This window comes from Pteropus medius, unplaced genomic scaffold (assembly GCF_902729225.1).
Source record: "Pteropus medius unplaced genomic scaffold, Ma_sr-lr_union100, whole genome shotgun sequence".
NCBI classification, from domain to species: domain Eukaryota; kingdom Metazoa; phylum Chordata; class Mammalia; order Chiroptera; family Pteropodidae; genus Pteropus; species Pteropus medius.
Genome location: NW_024352786.1, coordinates 7,502,267 through 7,521,427, shown reverse-complemented (window position 1 = coordinate 7,521,427; position 19,161 = coordinate 7,502,267). Strand labels below are relative to the sequence as shown.

Sequence of the window (19,161 nt, the reverse complement as noted above, 5' to 3'; positions counted from 1 at the left end):
GTCCAAAGGAGGCTTCTACTCCTTTTGTAATATTTTATGTCATTATGAAAAAGTTAAGCAAGAAAAAGATAACTCTGATGCAAAAGATGGATAGCAATTTTTTAAAGTTGAAAACAAACGATGAAAAAAATTAATTTTTCAAAAGAAAAGCTAACAGTCATTTTATACGATTCTGGTGAAATGCTGTTTTACATTAAATAGAACAAGTTTATATCAAAACACAAACTCTGTACCCTGTGGATCCTTTCTCTCTCACACACACACACACACACACACACACACACACACACACACACACACACACACAACTTCCTCTCTCTCTCTCTCTCTCTTTCTAATAGCAGATCTATAGTTAGAATTAATATGGGGTTTTTTTGTTTTTTGTTTTTCTGACGATGACCGAGTTAAGTGTGTGCTTGAAAGGTTAATTTGGGGAACTTTCTTTTTTATCTGTTTGTTGTTCAACTCTTGAGGAGGTTTGTCGTTAGTGTTTCTGACTTGTACACAGACATACAGTCTGGTGGGTATAGACAAACGGAGGTCTGATGTTGTTCATTTAAACATTTGTTAATCATCCCATTTTATAAAAATGTTTCATTTTTATGCCTAGTTTACTTGAAAAGATAAAACATGATCTTATCTATATTAGTTCTTTGTGCCTTCCTTCCTCTTTGGTTTTTGTGTCATTTTATTAAAGAACCTTAGAAATCATTTAACATTTTGATTTTGATGCCATATTTCTAAATTACAGCTTCTGTCTAGTTTAAATGAAACTAATGGACATATAGAAAATTCTTCCTTTCTGAAGGCAGGGTATATAAATGTTCTCTTTGCAGAATCAAAGAGATTTTTCTAAAACATAAATTGCTGGAACATTTGCTTATTAATACATAAAACACAACAACCTAAGAAATAACTAAGTATAACACAACAACCAAGTGACATGGTTGTTTAAAAGGTCAGGTCACAGAATGACAGCAAAACACTTTTTTTCTTCCTTTGCACCAAGAGAAATGTAGAGCATCTACACTGAATAAAAAACTCAGTAAACTATGAAGGCAAAAAGCCTATTAAACAATAAAGGCAAAAAATTCACTTCCATAAGAAAAATAACCCCTACACGTATTTGTACTTCAAGAATTGGCTTACTTCCTTGATGACAAACACCATGCTGATATTTTCATAAATGAAGATGACAATGTCTAGTCTGAAAGACAGTGGAGTTGTTTAGCATTTTGAGTTGTATTTGAATCTCTTTTTTTTTTTTTTGAGAGCTGCAACGACACCCTCCACAATTCTGCTCCCTTTGAATATCACCTTTGTTATTCTGTTCAGCTATGCACGCAACAAAGGAATTACCTAACAAATCACAGCTACAGTATAAAGAAAACTCTTTCTCTGCCTGCCCCTTCCCAGCACATGTGTACACAACACACCGTAACCACCCTTTATGCACTCTCTCAGCTTCTGGAAACGTATTCTATCCCCCTGTTTTCAGATGCAACTCAAGTAAAATTCTGCTTCAGCTGGAACCTTACATCTGATGCCAACCCAGAGTATTTCTGATTCTCCCCTCCACACTTTGTTAGCCATGCCAGGAGCATCAATAATAAGTAACAGAGAGGAGTTATATGACATAAGCTACTTCATTGGCTTTGCATTTGATTTTTGGATGTCTAAAATTGAACCCTTTGCCAGCAGAGGCTCTAGTCTCAAATCATAATAAAGTGACACTAATTGAATCACTTGACTCCTTCTGAAAAACCAAGAGCAATAATAGATAAGAAATGGCAACTCGCCATCTTTTAAATGTAAGATAGAGCTTATAAACTGGGATCCATACATCCTGGTTTGCTCTAAACAGTCTTGGTTTTACTCCCATTGTTTTGGTGTAATTATCAATAGCTCCCCTTTCACTCTTAAAAATGGCCCAGTTTGAATGGTAAATGAAATGGTTAGTCTATTCATAACGCACTGAGAAATTTTGTCGGCTCAATAAAACAGAAAAAGTTCAAATATCCAAATCATTTACCAACTTACCCCTAACAAATCTTTATTTTTAGCATTGTTCTTTCATCTGAAACTTGCTCTCCTATCTATAATATGTCCAAACACTTGACATAGCATCACTCAAATTTAAAATATTCAAACCAGATCCCTTTTGGTTGGATAACCCTTTAAAATTTCTCAAAATTTATCACCATTTTCCTACTGAACATCTTTAAGTCATTTAAAATATAAAAATAACTCTTTCAACCCATCACCAAGTTGTATGATTCTTCTTAATATCTACTCCTCTTCATTTCCACGCCAGACACTCCAGGCACAGCCATCATCACTTCACGTCTTAAGTATTGCAACCACCAACTGCTGTCTCCCAATGTTTTTTCTATCCAAGCTACTCTACATACCATGTTATTTCCCTGTTTAAACATTTATTGGAAATTCCTTTGCCTACCGGTTAAAACTTCTGTCCAAAAAAAAATTACAATCTTTCCTTGACCGACCTTTCACCACTGCCCCATGCAAACTTTCTATTCCAGCCAACATATGTCTGATCATTGCCTGTAAAACAAACATACTTAGCCTATCCTCATTTCGTGTCTTTGCATACTGTACATCCTTCTCACTCTCCACTCTGTTTTTTAAATCTTAGCCATCATTTTGACTTAACATAGAATGCCTTCTCTACAAAAAGCTTCTGATCATTTCAGCCCACATCTCAGCTTCTCCCAAACTTGTTGCTATCCCATCGTTTCACTAGGCAAGCCCAGCACAGGAGATTTCATCTTAACTTCTCAAACTGTTCTTTGCTGGCTTGTTCATTTTTTGCTGTGACCAAACCCATCTTTCATCACACCTACCAGTGAAGGAATCACACTTGAGTGTCCGTGACCTGCTTACTAACACCTCTACACTGTATGTGAACTTTTCTGTGCTCCTCGAGGATTTATCCTTAAATTCATAGAGTAGAAATAGGTTAAAGTTTGAAGTCATTAAAAGTAAAGGCAGAGGCACATTTGCCTACCTTGTCTGTTTCCTTCTTGCTTTGCCTGACCTGTGAATATTTTATTAATCTTCTTTCTGCCATCCCCTTATAATACGTTCTATAATTCTTCCTTCACATTTACCCACACAAGCTAAGATTACAAAGGGAATTGAATCTGACTTTAGTTCTAAAGAATAAAAGTGAAATTTTCTTTAGCTTTTCAAAAAGGACCACTCCCTGTGGCCCTGTGAGGGAGGAACTGTCATTCTTTTTCTCCAGTATCCCCTGCTCTAGCACAAAACATGATTCAAATCAATAAATGATGGATATAAATAACGACTGGATGGATAATGTATCTTATAAGTAATAAGTGATATTCTTATGCTATTGGTGATAGGTACAAATTGCATCTTTTTAAGAGGTATGGTTGACAGAATATGAATAGAGGTCACCCCACTTCTACTTCTACTGTACAGAAAGTTCCCATGTAGGTAAATGATAAATCTTGTTACTCAGAAGAAGCTCACAAGGAAAGTCACCCTCCTCCTACACATCTTCAACCCCACACACACACACACACACACACACACACACACACACACACACACACACATTACCCTCAACACACAAGATTTAAGCAATGCTATGTGGAATTAAGAAAAAAATTTATTGAGAGAATTTTGGACTTCGCCCTTATAACGCTAACACTAATAATAGATGTCATTTATTAGGCATTTATTAGGTGCCTGGCTCTGAATTAAATCTATATGTTGTATTTTCTAACTTTCACAACTCCTTCGATGTATATACTCACTCATTTTACAAATGAGAAAAACCAAGTTTCAGAGAGGTTTTAGTAATTTGCCCATAGTCTAGGCAATAAACCCTTTTAAGCCTGTTCTGTTATATTCAGCCAAATGCACATTTTCATACATCACTGTCTCCACATGTCTTCATGAAGAGTAAACTGAACTTCTATTTCACTATTAATTTTGCCCACTTACGTATTTTTTCCTAAATTAAATATATGGTTATCACTTGAAATAGTTATCAAAATAACATTTGTTAGAAGGTAGAAAAATTGAATAACCCAAATTAAAAGGACTTTACTTTTTTAGAGGAAAATAATCTGTTGCAAAAATTCTGGCTAAGTTAAATTGTAGAGTCCTTACATGAAATAATGCACTCAAGAAATACACTCGATGAATTCTTCATGTTTTCATTTGCTCTCATTACACCTAGAATTTTCATAGAAACTAACCTTATGAGATGTTCTATAAATCCTAAAAAGATTTATAATTTAAAACATTCTTTAAAAATATAAACTAAACCATGTATTTGTAACCTTTATTCAAAAAGGCAAGAAAATGATCAAAGAAGAGAAAGACAGAACCAAATGACTAATTGTTAGGGACAAAATGAAAATTTTTTTTGACTAAACAAAGCTACCAGAAATCACTTTGATCAGAATTACTTTGTACTGAAAACGAACCAGAAAATAGGAGCTATTTTTTAAAAATTAACTCTTTCAACCCACCATAAGTTTTATATTATTATTTCTTGATATAGTTTAAGTAACTGGATAGACAAGATAAGGGTGGATTTCTCTGCTGTGACATTAATGACAAGTGCACATTAAGAGACTCACTCAAGTATTTTTGCAGAATGAGGAGAGGAATGTCAGAGACAGCTGGACTTGCAAACCTTCCGGAAGTCTTTTATTGTTTGCTGTCTTGGATCAAGTCCAAAATGAGAATAATTACCCCGTAGGACTGCCAAGTTTTCAGGCTATTCAGATAACCCTGGTCTTGTAGTAGGAAAGAAATGTGAGCCAAGGTGCAAAAACAAGTTACTGAATTTTATAAAAAATATTTCTAAGGGAGGAGTTTTCTTAGAAGTCATCCATTTGCTTTGACCAGTAGAAGGCAAAGTAGAGAATCGTCTGGTCAAAACCACAGAAAATAAAGGAGGGAGAAAATCAGACTTAATATCCACTCTTAGGCTGCCGTAGTAATCCGAGAGCTGAAGATTTTAATCAGGCTTCCTTGGGAGCTTTCAGTAATTCCTGAAAGCCTTTGCCGGGGGAGGGGAACAGGAATTAGCTCAAGATTGAATGGGAAATGTTTATTGTTCTGAAAACTGCATTTTCCAATTTTTTTAAAATTTACTCTTTATTTAACATGAACAGGTCCACTCTATTGAAAAGAGAGAAGAAATTTTAGGTTTCAGTCTAAATTTCCAAAGCTAATAACCTGTATATTATTCTTGTAACACACCTGTGAAGAAAATACTATTACAGGAAGGTCACACTTTTTGAGATGGATGAGTTCCTTGAATATTTAAAAATACTTAAACATTTAAGAACATTCATAATTCAAAATCAGTTTTCCGATAGGAATAATTTTAAACACAAGGAATAAATACATATCTCATAGTCACGTTTTATCATATGTAACTTTTGTTCCTTCTTTTGAAAGTTGATTTCTGACACGTTTCTCTGTTTTACTACTAGCACTCACACTTAATAAATACTTGAATGGCATGGTTACAATTTACCAACAGTGATTGTTAAAGTAACAGCCCTTAGGATTTGTGAGGCAGCTAAACAGAGTAGTTCAGATCATGACTAGTGATATGTGTATTTCTTCCTCCAACTAATGTGGCACCATCATGTGGCAGGTAGTATTATAAAAGTTAAATCAGTTGGGCCATCAGCTTTGAAGTTATGTGATTCTTGAGTATATTTTAGATGTAGGGATTCATATTTTACATGTTAAGCACATCCTTATTAATACTTATATAGCGATATTTTAAAATGTCATGATCCAAATCCATATAAAATGCAACTATGTCCCTATTTTGCAGATGAAGAAACTGATGTTTAGAGTAATTAATACATTTACCTATGGGCACAGTTTATAGGTGACAGAATTGGATTTATCCATATTCTTTGCTCAAAACCATGCTGCTTACATAACTGGGAAGGTCAAAATGAAAGGTGCTAACTCCAGGAAGACTTTGTGAGTGGCTTACATAAGAGGGAAAGATGATCTCATGAGCCAGGGAGAGAAGAAAACCTTTGCTGAGTTTCTCAAATTGTGGACCATGTGCACCAAAACATTTGGAATCTCAATTAAAAATTTTATTTCTGAGTCTTCCCCCAATTCAATTAGAGCCTCTAGTGGTAGAGCCTGTAAATCAGCATTCTTACCAACCTCCATGGTTTATAGTAATTAAAATTTCTGTAATGTCAGGGGGTTATATGCCTCTTAGACACCACTCTCGCTCCACCCCTAAGTCCAGGGATACTCCCTACACCAACAATCCCTACTAATGAACAACCGAAGACTTTCGAGAGGTGTTCAATAGGTCGAGTGCGTGGTGAGCTGCTCTGCAGAGGAATCAGAATGTGACACTGGCCAACTGCGGCATACTCGATTCTTACTCATGCATTTCTTATTGTGCTTCTGACCTTTCTACAGCCATTTTCTCCAACACATGGACGGTTAACCTGGTGTTTGCACTTGAGATCATATCAGTGTTCTGGTAACCTTTCACTCGAGGGCATCATATTTCAATCGACTTCCTGGTCAATCAGCTTCCTGGTCAAACGACTTCCTGGTTGGCCTCGATCCATGTCCACGGAGTGGGAGAGGACAGCAATCCCTCAAACAACGTCTCATGCCTCTTCTATGACTTTCTGTGGGGGAAATGTCTCCATGATTCTGGCTCTCCCACCCCACATCCCTCCACTCATATGCACATATAATTTGCCAAATCTCTTGAGTGTCTCTTCCATATCAGTGTGCATTTTCTTTCTTGGATGTCCCGATCAGTCTTGGCTCAAATTCAGCAGGATTTGAAACAATTTTATGTTCTTAACCAGTTCTTTAGCTCAGTAATTCCATGGCTTGGGACCTATTCCAAGGAAAGACATCACGTATAATTATGTTTATGGCAACACTATTTACACTTAAAAGAAATCAAAAGCAATCTAGAGAGAAATGTAAAAGGAGGGGAGTGAAAGGATTTGGTGAAATATTATGCAGATATGAACTAGGGGGTTCATGAAGACTATTCAGGAACATGGACGAATTGCTAATGAAAAATAAGCAATGTACCTACGTAGGCTGTACTACTTAGGTACTCTAAGCTCATCCACGAATAGAAAATGAGAAAGACTGGGAGATAATAAAAATGTTAATAGTCGTAATATGTTGTTATATAAGATCATGATTGATTTTTCCTACTTCCTGAATTTTCTAAAGTATATATGCTTTTATTAAATTACTGTTTTTTTATATAAAACTCATCAAACTCTCCAGTCTGTTTACCTTCTATTCACAAGGCCTAATACATGGAGTAATCTTTGATTTCGCCCTCTATTCAGGTCAACTCTGTAAGTCCTTTGTTAAAGGTTCTCAAATACCCGCATGAGCACTCTGTTTACCTCTTTTACAGACCTTATAATAGTGTCCTCACAACTCCCGCAACAATGTCCACTTCTACATCCTCTTATCTGACCTCCAAAAGTTGAAGTGTCTTAGGGCCCAATTAGGTGGTCCCTTCTCTCCTATTTACATTCTCTCCCTAAATGATCTCATCTCCTTAAGCCACGTTTAAATATCAGATGACTTCCAAATTGAAGTTTCCAAACATTATCTCTTCCCTAAACTCCAAATGTCCCTTTATCCAAAAGCTACTTTATCTTCACTTGGATGTCTGATAGATATCGCATATCTATCATGTCAAAACAGAACTCTGGGTTTCCTCTCTACCCATGCCCCACTATGACTTAATTAATTAATTAATTAACATGCAAGTATAGTAATAGTTAAGTCAGTTCCTATTGATCTTAGTACCTAGTATCATTATCCACCCTTTAATCAAGCCAAAAATCTTAGTCTCCTTTATTGCTATTTGGCAACACCACATAGTGTTTCAGGATGTCTAATCAGCTACACTGCCCAAATAAACACAAGCTCTGTCTACTTCTTTCTGTTCATGTCTACTGTTACCATGTATCAGCCACTGTCATCTCTCATTTGGAAATGAAGGATAGAATATCCTTATAGATAGCTTCCCTAGTGGATTTCTTATACCATAGAATGATAAATTATTATCATTGTTTAATATAATTAATAATTATACATTAACCATAATTGTATATTATTAACTATTAGTGTTAATTATTATACCATATCTTATTATATTACAGTCTATTCTCCACATGGCAGCCTGAATTATTAAAAACATAAATCACATGTCACTCCCCTGCTTAAAATTCAGCAACGCCTGTACACTGCAATTAGAATAAAATTTTACGATTATTTATTATTAACTAATAATATTACTACCACAATAGCATATAAAATTCTCACAGGTCCTACAAGATCTAGTCCTTGCCCACAGCCCATCACTTGACACCAGCCCTGGTTATTGCCAACCTCCCTGCCTCAGCCTTCACTCATGCCCAGCTCAGTCCTGCCGTGCAGTTGTCTATCGCTCTGCCTGGTATGCTCTTCTCCAGGTCTTGGCTGGACTGGCTCATTCTCATCAGCGCACATGTCACCTGAGGAGCCTGCTCTGACCTCAGCAGATCTTCCTGTTCCACATCTCTAGCCATTATCACCTCACCCAGTTTGATTTTTAAGCTATTTTTTTATGTATTTGTCTCCCTGACACACACTAGAATATTGGCTCCATAACAATAGGTTCCTTGTCTTTTCCTCTTTTTTTAATCCCTTGAACTTAAAGGAAAGAAAAAATACTTCTGCCCAAAAAAAACTTAGCACCTAGTAGACAGAATTTTTTTGGTAAACTTTTTTTATTTGCAGTATATTATATATACAGAAAAATCCACAAATCCTAAGTTTAGAGCTCAATGATTTTTAACAAAGTGAACTCACTCATGTAATCCCCACCCAGATCAAGCTATAGAACATCACCAACAGAAGCTTCTCTCTGTGTCCCTTCCCAATTATTATCTCCCCCAAGGTCACTACTACTCTGACTCTGATGAGGATTAATTTTGCCTGTATTTGAACTTCATATGAACAGAACCATACAATATATACTGTTGTGTGTCTGAATTCATTCGTTCAGCATTATATTCGGCCATGTTTTTGCATGTAGTGGTAGTTCCTTTGTCCTCATTCCTGTATAATACTTTGTTTATATAGTTTATTTCATTCTATTCTAGGTAGATCTTTGGGTTGTTTCTTCTTTGGAGATATAAATAGTGCTGAGGTGAACATTTTTATACCTGTTTTTTTAGGGCACATTATGTGGGTGTCTTAGGAGAGGAAGGGCTCAGTCGGAGGGTTTAGCTTTACTAGATTCTGCCAAACAGTTTTCTGAGGGGTTTGTACCAAATTACACTCCTACTAACAACATATGAAAATTCCGGTTGCTCCCCATCGTCACTTGGTATTGTCAGTTTTTCTTAACTGTAGCAGTTCTGGTGGGTGGCTTAATAGTTTCTACTTTTGAAATAAAACCAACTGTTTGGATGGATTAAGTCTCAGAAAACATCTTTTTTTCCTACTGCAGTTGTGCATTTGTCAGCGGGTCACAGGAACATCCATACTGTGAAGGATAAGATGGTAGCCAGAGCTAGAATACATTTTTTAAATGAATAAACCCAGATAGAAACAATCTGATGAAATCAGAAATATCTAAAGGGATATCTGTGCTCTCTGATTTTGCTCATATTGGGTACTGGATTCTTGTCTCAATTCTCAAGTAAGGCTTGCTAGTTCAAAAATTTACATATAACAATACCTGAAGGGTTTCTTAATTTGAGATTTCTGTGGAGCTGCTAAAGAGGTGAGTGGATAGTGGTTGAATTCATTATATTCTGTAATGAAACCTTTATACAGCTTATTGTATATAGTCACATACAATAAATTACAGAGAAGCATTCTGATTTCATCTTCATATTCTCGTGATTCATAGCATTCTTGTCTCCGACATTTGTACTAATGTTCATTTCTCTTTTCTTCAGTGATCGTCACTAATTCTTCATCTTTACTTATAAATAGATTCAATTTATAGTTTCAGGTGCTGAGCCATTATCAGGCAATTTCTTCAGCTCTTTCCAGTGCTGCTGCTGGCTCTGACTGTGTGATACTGGTGCTGAGTTTTCTGCTCCACTTAGTCCATATTGCTATCTCTATGCCGCAGTACTTTCATGCAGCACCGCCATGTCTGGAAGAATTTTGATCGAGTTGGGTTTCATTCTATTATCTCTTTATTGTTGGAAACTTTGATTTATTTCAAGAGGTCATTTTAACATTTTTACCAAAGTCACATGTCACCTATGTTTGGACTTTTTGATTTGTCTTTGGTTCCAATATTTTAGAAGTCGTTAATTGGGAAATCCACATATTTGTTGTTACTGGCGTGATTGCTCAGAATATAGGAGTTTGGACAAGAAAACATCTAAGGCCCTTCTAGTACTTTCTTGGTTTAGGTAAATTTGTTCCCAAAGTAATAAAGATGCGACAATATAAGATTTGGGCTTGAGTCTACTTCTCTGATTTTACTCTACTCTGGAGACAGAACTCATAGACATAAAGTTTTTGATTGCATAAGGGACTTAGTGGGTCAGTTGCAGTTCAAGCTCCAAGAAACAAAAGAATAGGGCACAACTTGACCTAGATAGGGATCCAGTAGAGGCCAGGGCAATGGGATGGGGAACAATCACAGGGTTCACACCATCACTTCCTTCAGGTCTTTGCTCAGATGTCATCACGTTTCTGATATGACATGTATAAAACAGCAAGCCTCATCCGCACCCAGCACTCCCTCTCCTCCTTATCATCATCTCATATATTATTAATTTCCTAACATAGCACCTCTCTCCCTGCTTAAAACCAAGCTGCAAGAAATATAAGACCTATCTATATCCCCATTACCTAATGTCTCACCCACATTCTTTCTACAGTTCTCCAGGTCCTAAACTTTTAGGCCTCTCCACCCAAAATAGCTCCTGGCACATATAAAACACATAGGAAATAATTGGTTGAATGAATGAATGAATGAATGAATGAATGATTAAAAACTCCCGGCCCTTCTCTGTCCGGAATTCTTTAGAGGCCAAGATTATCTACAGTTCTGTCAGTTGAAAATTTACCTAACACTCCAGGAAGAGTAAAGGAGTTTCAGTCATTCTTCCTTCGATTGTGTTTGTCTTCTGATGTCTAATTGAGAAATTATGGAAATTTTCTGAAGAGATGGAGAAGCAGAAGACTCTGTGTTTAGAAACCCAAAGTTTTGAGGGCTGTGGATAATGGCAAAGAAAAGGGACCAGGACAAAGGAGGAGGCTAGAAGGTGAACTCAGAAAGGCCAAACACAAACCAACTAACTTCCACTTGTGTTCTAGACTATATCTTTTCATCTCCGCTCTCAGTCATCAGATGGAAACTATTTTCTCCTCTAGAAAAGAGAAAAGCCCTAAAACCTCAAGGGCCCCATCCTCTTTAATAGAATGGCTGGGAAGTCAGGGGCTGAGGGTGGAGGGAGTACTCAACACACTCACATTTGATAATGAAGCGAGAAGATGTTCTCCCCTGAAGAAATTTATAGAGGCCTGGAAGGTTGAGCTATGCATGATGAGGCCATTTTGGAAAGTTGAATAGCCTGGGCATGAATAGAAAGCAAGGTCTCCAGACTTTTTGAAACCTTGTTTTTATTATCCAATTCTACTCATAGTCCTAACTGTCTTAGAACAAAAATACCCATCGAATTCTTATTATTCATAAGTGCATAGAGTCCAAGGTAATTCTGTCAATCTTATCCTACGAGAATGCCAGGCCAGAGCAAGTACAAAGTCTACTAACTCTCAGCTCTTGTGAACTTGGTAGCACATGTGGTGTGGAAATATAAGCGATGGAAATATTTCCATGAACTTTTGGTCCCAACGAAGTGATTGAATGGGCTTTAATGCTTCTGTATTTTTGTGGTTGACATTGTTGTTTTCAGTTGTTAATCTGTTAGTAGTCAGATATGATTTCTTACTGAGACAAATGTATATATAGATGTCTTCTTGAAAGTTACCGGAATGTTGTCATCAAAATCGAACTAATTGACCTTAAAATTTTCTATGTGAGGAAGAAAGAGAAGCACAAAAATAAGCAAAACAGGTAGAGTTTAAGCATGTTCCTAGCTCTTAAAATTCACAGACTACAGTTACTATGAGTATGTTTGCTTAGACAGAAATTTGTATTATAAATGAAAATGATGTAGTCAGGAAAAGATTTGTTGGTAAAAGAGAGATTGTGGTGGTATCAATAATGTTGTCAAGTGAATAATTTTGACATTCATCATTTTATGTGATCCTCATGACAACCTGTAATGTAGGCAGAATATTAGACAATGCTGTCTCCATTTTACAAAGTGAGTGAGAAGAGTTATGAAACATGCCCGAAAGCACTCGCTAAGTGAAGGAGACAGGATTAGGAATCTAGCTGCCAAATTTTCTTTGCCTAACACCAGACTGCCTCTGTGATAATACCTTAAACTTCTGGAGGATACCTTAGTTACTGGAAATATTTTCACATGTATTATTTCAACGGATAGCGTATATTTTATTAATGATTAACATCTTATTAAGTCCTTTCTACTGAAATAGTCTTACTGAGGGATGTGCTTGCCTGGTTTAATCGGGTCAAGATAGATGAAATTATATATCTATACACACAGTAATTAAAGGCAGTCATTTCGGTCATCTCCACTTTTTGCTGCTAGTAGATAAGAAAGTTGTCCTGTTTGAATTCTCTATTCAAAAACAAACAAAAATGGAAACAGGAAGCAAGCCAAGATCTAATGAAGAATTTTAAAAAGAGTGAATTTCTTTTCTTTAATTAGACCTGGTATACATAAATGTATTAAAAATGTGCTTATCAATGCTATGATTTTTGTTTTCGGAATCATTTTGTGATTAAAGTGGGGCAATGAGTTCCTGTTGCCTCATTATACAGGACTATGGGAAGCTTCGATTTGGGCATTGAGGTGCAGGAGAGAGAAAATTCTTAGGTTTCCTTTGAGCAAAAAGAAGTTCTTGAAATGAAGGATATTCACAAATGTCAGGATAGCCAAGCTGGCATCTTGGTGATTTTAAGATAGGGAAATCTGAATTGGCTACAAGTTCAGAGATTGCAAGTGTTGCTAGGGGTTTTTGTTAGGAATTTTTTTTTTTTTTTTTTTTTTGAGGAGCAGATGAACTCTGTGACATAGTCACTGCCATCCACTGCCAGTGTGACACATTTGAAGTGTGACCCATCTGAGCACCATCTATGAACACTTTGCAGTAGAAGAGCTTAATATTGAGTTTCACCTGGACGATAAATTCTCAATGATTTCTAGGAATAACACTACAAAAGATTTTTACAGCTGCCACTTTTTTGCCTGCAGACTCAGTGTTCTGAGATCTCTGGTCAGCTACGGAGTCAGGCACTCTCTAGCAAGTCAATAGCTATCATGGGAGGACTTCAGTCAAGATAGCTATCTGTCTGTCCTTCGCTCTAATTTCATGATGATGGTGGTGGTGGTGGTGAACTGATCTCATTTGAGAACTACTGTACTTCAGATGCAAAGGACCTGGATAATGGGGAGACTGACTCTCCACTTACCACATCATAAAGTTCACCTGCCAGAGGCCCTGTAATTCTTTGGGAAATCCCCAAGAAATGTCCCTGGAGGTCTGTCTCATCTCTATCTTTAAAAACCATTAACAAAAAATATGATTTAGGAAGGAATATCTTTTCTTTTTCTACCATCTCTTTTGAGTGGTAGTATTTGAGTGATCTCTTTAAAAAATAAACTGTTTTTAATAGGAACGATATATGGCCCCGGGCCTATCACCGAGTAGGCATTTATACTTAATATTTGTGAAATGAATATTGTTCAGATTTACTTTCTTTGGTATGTCTTATGATTATAATAATTCACTTACTGTGAACAGCTATGAAAATTTCAGAAAAAATAACAATGTGCTTCTTTAAAAGGTTGCAAAAGTTTATCTAATGGATTTTTAGGTTAATAAGCCTAAAGGGCATATGAAGAGCAGAAATTTATGACTATGTTTCCTCCTTTTTGTATAATATGAGCCCAAAAAAGTTTAGGGCTGGAATCCTAAAGGACGTTGCTAGCCCCAAATGGAAGGATGTGGAAAACTGAGATTCGTAATGACTTTTTCCCCTTTCTTCCTCCCTCTCTCCTTCCCTTTTTATTTTTTCTCTTTTTATTTTATTTTGCTTTGTTTTTTGGTTGGTTGGTTGGATTGGGTTGGGGAGAGGCTGTTTATACAGATAATGTTATATATCATGATTCAGGTAGTCTCCCAATGAAATTTTTATTAATCAGCTCTCAGGAGGGAAAAAAAGTTTTTCCTTCCTACAGCTGTGAAACTTAGTTAAGACTGTACAGTGGAATTAATAGGACAAGACTAATAGCATTGTCCTATTAATTCCACTGTACAGTCTTAGCTAAGTTGCCCTGGAATTGCCCTGGAATCGTCGCTGTCCTAATAATTTGGTAATATTTCAAAAGATATTAAAAGTTTTCTCAAAGGAACAAAGTTTTCTGTCGAGACAAGATGACTAACCACTTTTATGATCCTGGTGAGTTTTTTGGCTTCAACATTAATCTTTACTATTGCCCATATTTATTTTCAGGTGCTTTTCAGTTCCTACCACTCCCCTATTTTGATTTTCTGCAACATTTAATTGGGGTTACTAATGATAGTACTTTATGTCTTTCTTCTCATTATAGAAGTTCAGAAACCAGCACATTGTTCTTTCCATAGATAGTCGAAAGCCAATAATGCCTTAGTCATGGACAAGTCTCCACTGGCCCAGGAATGTACTAGATGGCATCCCATCAGTGATTGAATAAAGAAGATAAGGAAAAGGAAGAAAGCACACCCACTAGAAGAAATTAATTTTGTAAAATTTAGCAGAACTCTGACTTAAAATTCAGGAACAAGGGTTCTCATCTAGGACAGCAGTGATGCATAGACAGGAAACATTCTTCAATTACCTGAACAACTTCATCCAAAGATTCATGGAGATGGGGGGAAGGGGAGGACAGCAGGAAAGCATCTTAGAGGGTGAAGTCTCCAGGGTGTCCCTAACGCAGAACTAGGACCCATAGATTTCTTACACACGTGAGGTTCTGAGTCAAATGCTATGAGATGGGTCCTAGGCAATGGAATTATTTTAATGCTTCTTGGTGGTTGTATATCTAGTCAGGTTGAAAACCACTATTCTAAATGAAAGCCTGGTGACAGTTCGGGCTCAGCACTGGATGAAAGGCAAAGCACTAGAGCTATAATCAGAAGAACTTAGTAACTGTGTCCAAGAGCCAGTCCCCTGACCTCTCTCTCCATGCCTATTTTTTTATTTATATGACCAGGGTAACACTGTGCCATGAAGGTGTGAGAATCAAGTTTCATAATATCAGAACTCCATAAAGTTATTTTAATGTGAAATAACCATAATACTTGCATGGAGTCAAGTACTTGTGGGCCAAAATTGAAGCTGGCATTGCACGGTCTGAGAGTCAGGGTGACCACACAAGTTAAGAGAATAAACTGATGCATCAGAAAGTGAATCGAAGCCAACCCATTTTACCAAACATTCAATAAGAACATCTATTTTAGACTGAAGTTTTCTGACTTACCAAGGTGATTGGTGGTGAGTGGAGAGAGCAGTCACAGTACACGCCCACCTTCTGTTTGTCAGGGAATGTGAAATTGAACACTCTGAATTGTTAGTGGAAGAATAGAGGAAGTAAATTACCAGATTACTACAATCTATTTCCCCATTTAAATGCTGATTTATAGGACAGAAAAATCCACACTTTGATTATTCGTCATATTATTATTATTAAAAATGTGTTTTTGGCAAAGGCCAGATACTAGGCCAAATTAAAGTAGACATTATCTATTAAAGATGCCTGCCATTAGGTGCGAAAATGTTTTAGAAGTTGGGTCACACTCTGTAGAGATGTGATACTGGCGTGGAGATGCATTATTTGGTATTGCAAACACTGTAATCCTAGTCTAGAGGCATTAGAGTGGGTTTTTGGGGTCTCGTTTAATTTGTTTAACCTGTTCTGGGATTGTTGCCTATTCTTCCTACTCTGGAAACTGTCAAAGTCTAAAACAAATGGCAGTTCAAGTTTTGTTACCAGAAAAATCAGTGACCTCGCCTACGTTTATTAAGAGTTGCTACTGTTGGATCAGGTGTTGCCATATCTTAACAACTGACAAAATCTCACAACTTTTGTTTTTGTTTTTCTATTTAGAGGATATAAGTGTAATAAAACAATTTAATTGTCCAGTCCTGGAAGTAACTAATAGCGCCGTTGGTTATTGAGTTAGCAGGGTTGGGGGCTTGGAGTGGTTGGTACTTTAGACGAAAGATTCTTCGGAAGACTTGGTTTTGATTCCAAAATACCTCGCATTTAAATTGAGGGCCAATAAAAGAACAACGTAAAAGCAGTTTTATCAACCATTGGTGTTCATATTAAAATAATTGAAAGTATTATGGATGGTTTATACCTAAGACTCTTTATTTCCAAGGCAGAATTCTAGAAATCTTATAGTCGTTACTGAGATATTCCACTTTGACTTCCAGATGGCCATAAAATTGGAAAGCTAGAATACAGTCCTTCAACCTTTTCTGAAGTTGATAAATGGTCAGACCTCATGGTAAGAGCCTGGGCTTGAAAGGAAAGTAGCCATGTCTCTCATAGGCTTCCAATAGTTATACCTGTAAAAGGAGGGGGCGGGGGGAGGAGTGACTACCACCTGAAAGTGAGAACTTGTTTACCAGACAGACTTTTTTTTTTTTTTAAGAGAGGCAACCCTCGATTGACCTCACAGATTGCAAGGATCTCATCAGCTTACAGTCCCTTACAATCCCTTATTTTTTATTTTTACGTCTACAGTGTAAAAAATAACCTGGTCTTCCTAGGTGGTCTCCCATCCAAGTACTAACCAGGCCCAACCCTGCTTAGCTTCCGAGATCAGACGGGATCGGGCTTGTTCAGGGTGGCATGGCCGTAGACTCTTTTGCAGACTTTTACTCTAGGTCTCCCAACATCTGTGTAGCACATGGTGTGTTGAAAGGAGACTCCCAGCCTTAAACACACAAATGTTCTCCCAGTAATCTGTCACCACCATGAATCATATGTGTCAGAATTTGAATTTATTTATATTATATATTTACATTTGCTTATTTACATGTTTATTGTCTTCTGCAGTCAACTGTAGAGATTCTCTCCCTGCCCCAATGAGTTCTATGATATCTGACACTTGGTGGATATTGATGACATAAGTGTTGATTTAATAAATGGCTCCGTTTCTTCCACCCGTCCCAGTACCAGTGTGGTAAAGCCTTGCATGCAGGCGTTGTTGTGATTGTTTATTATCTATCAACTGTAGCTAGTCACCTATTAAAATACATATTTTTTGAATTGTCAATCTAATACATACTTACTTTACAATAGTCAAACAGTGCAGAAATGTATATAGTACAAACTAGAAGTTTCCCTCCCCCATCCCCAGAATATCACAACTAACAGTTCAGTGTGCATTGTTGGCACCTCTTTGAGTACATACATGGCATGGCAAATAGCTAATGATGAAAAAACAGTCTTCATCTAGACCAGAAATCCAGAACATTAATTTGAGAAGAAGCAGCTCGGCTACTCAAGGCCTTGGTTTACTTCAGACCGTCTTGCTGCGTGGTGCCTAACGTAGCTGAAGGCGGGCAGAGACATCCACTGTTCCCTTTACTGAGCTCTCTCCTATTCCATTAACTGTTACCATCGAAACTAGGCTTTGACAAGAAAAATGACACATTTTTTCAAAAAAGAAGGATGCTGGTGTGACCTTACAACTGACAAAATGCATATGATAGAGTAGTCATCTGCCCTCATTAAATATAATGGCCCAGACTCAGCCTCTTTGAGCCCCTAGAATTAGAATAATCTTTATCATCTGACTGAAAGATAAATTTCATATGAACCAGATCTTTTTTATACAGTCTCTCCTTCAAGACGTTCTATGGAAAATACTCATTTCATATCCTATTATGAACTTTTGGTAGCTGTCACTTATTTTGTGAAAAATTGGCTCATGAAATAAAACATTTAACAATAAAACACTTAATGACATGAATAATCTTCAGTGAAATCAAATTCTCTGTGTATCAGTTTCCTAGGCTTTTAAGTAGGGTTGATTAGCTTTTACCTCTCCTGCCTGACACAAGGAGATGAGAAAGGTAAAGTGACTATCAGCACTGAAGGATAGACCAAGTAAAGAAGCAATAGTAATGACAACAAATAGTAATAAAATATTAATAACTTATATTCAGCACCTATATATTGGAGGCTCTATGCTAATTAAATACTTACATAATATTGTCTTGCAAAATTTATAGAAGTAATTTGCAAGTTAGATATGATTATCATTTGAGGTGAAGAAAGACTAAGAGAGGTTAAGTAATTTGCCCATTTATGAAACTAGTAAGCGAGCACACCGTGATTGGCATTTGCAGCTCTATTTTATTGGTAGTGGCTTAAAGTGGTCAAGAACTTCAATGCTGTATCCAGGCATGGCCAAAAAGAGTGTCAGGATTGATTAGCCACGAGTATTGCCATGAGTATAAGGACGGACTGGGGGTAGCAGGACGTAAGCTGCATATTTGTCTCTTGCATCACAGTGTCTCTCAAGATGATATAACTTAAGGAGGAAAAACAAGTCACCCTGCCCCACCCCACCCCCAGCCCTTAAAGTACATTTTGGTAAGGCATCACAGTCTAAGGGCCCTGCACTCAGTTATAATAAAAAGCCACAAGGTTCCAAAGTGTGCAGTGGCTGAGATGTGCAAGGGACAGAGCTACTGACTTCCCACAAATAACAATTATTCCATTGGCCATGCAGCTCACCGATGGCTTTTCCCAGCAGTAGCATTGTCACATCCCAACAAAGCGCCTTTGCCCAAAGAAGACACATAGGGTCAATGGCTGGCACTGACAGTTTCCCTGAGAAATACACTATCTTCTGTTCTGAGTCAGCTTTATTGTTCAGAATTGAGGGAGTGAAGCTTATGTCCAGATATGGGACAATGATATGTGCTATATTCTTATTGACAGCAAT

At 37.0% G+C, this 19,161-nt stretch overlaps 1 protein-coding gene and 1 pseudogene across 4 annotated transcripts in view; one reads left to right on the top strand and one right to left on the bottom strand.

The window, feature by feature from the left end:
• ELOVL6 (ELOVL fatty acid elongase 6) overlaps positions 1–19,161 on the top strand; it is a 110,720-nt gene that overhangs the window by 79,258 nt on the left and 12,301 nt on the right. The gene's annotated exons all lie outside the window — the stretch shown is intronic.
• On the bottom strand, positions 16,947–17,066 carry LOC120591390 (uncharacterized; annotated as a pseudogene).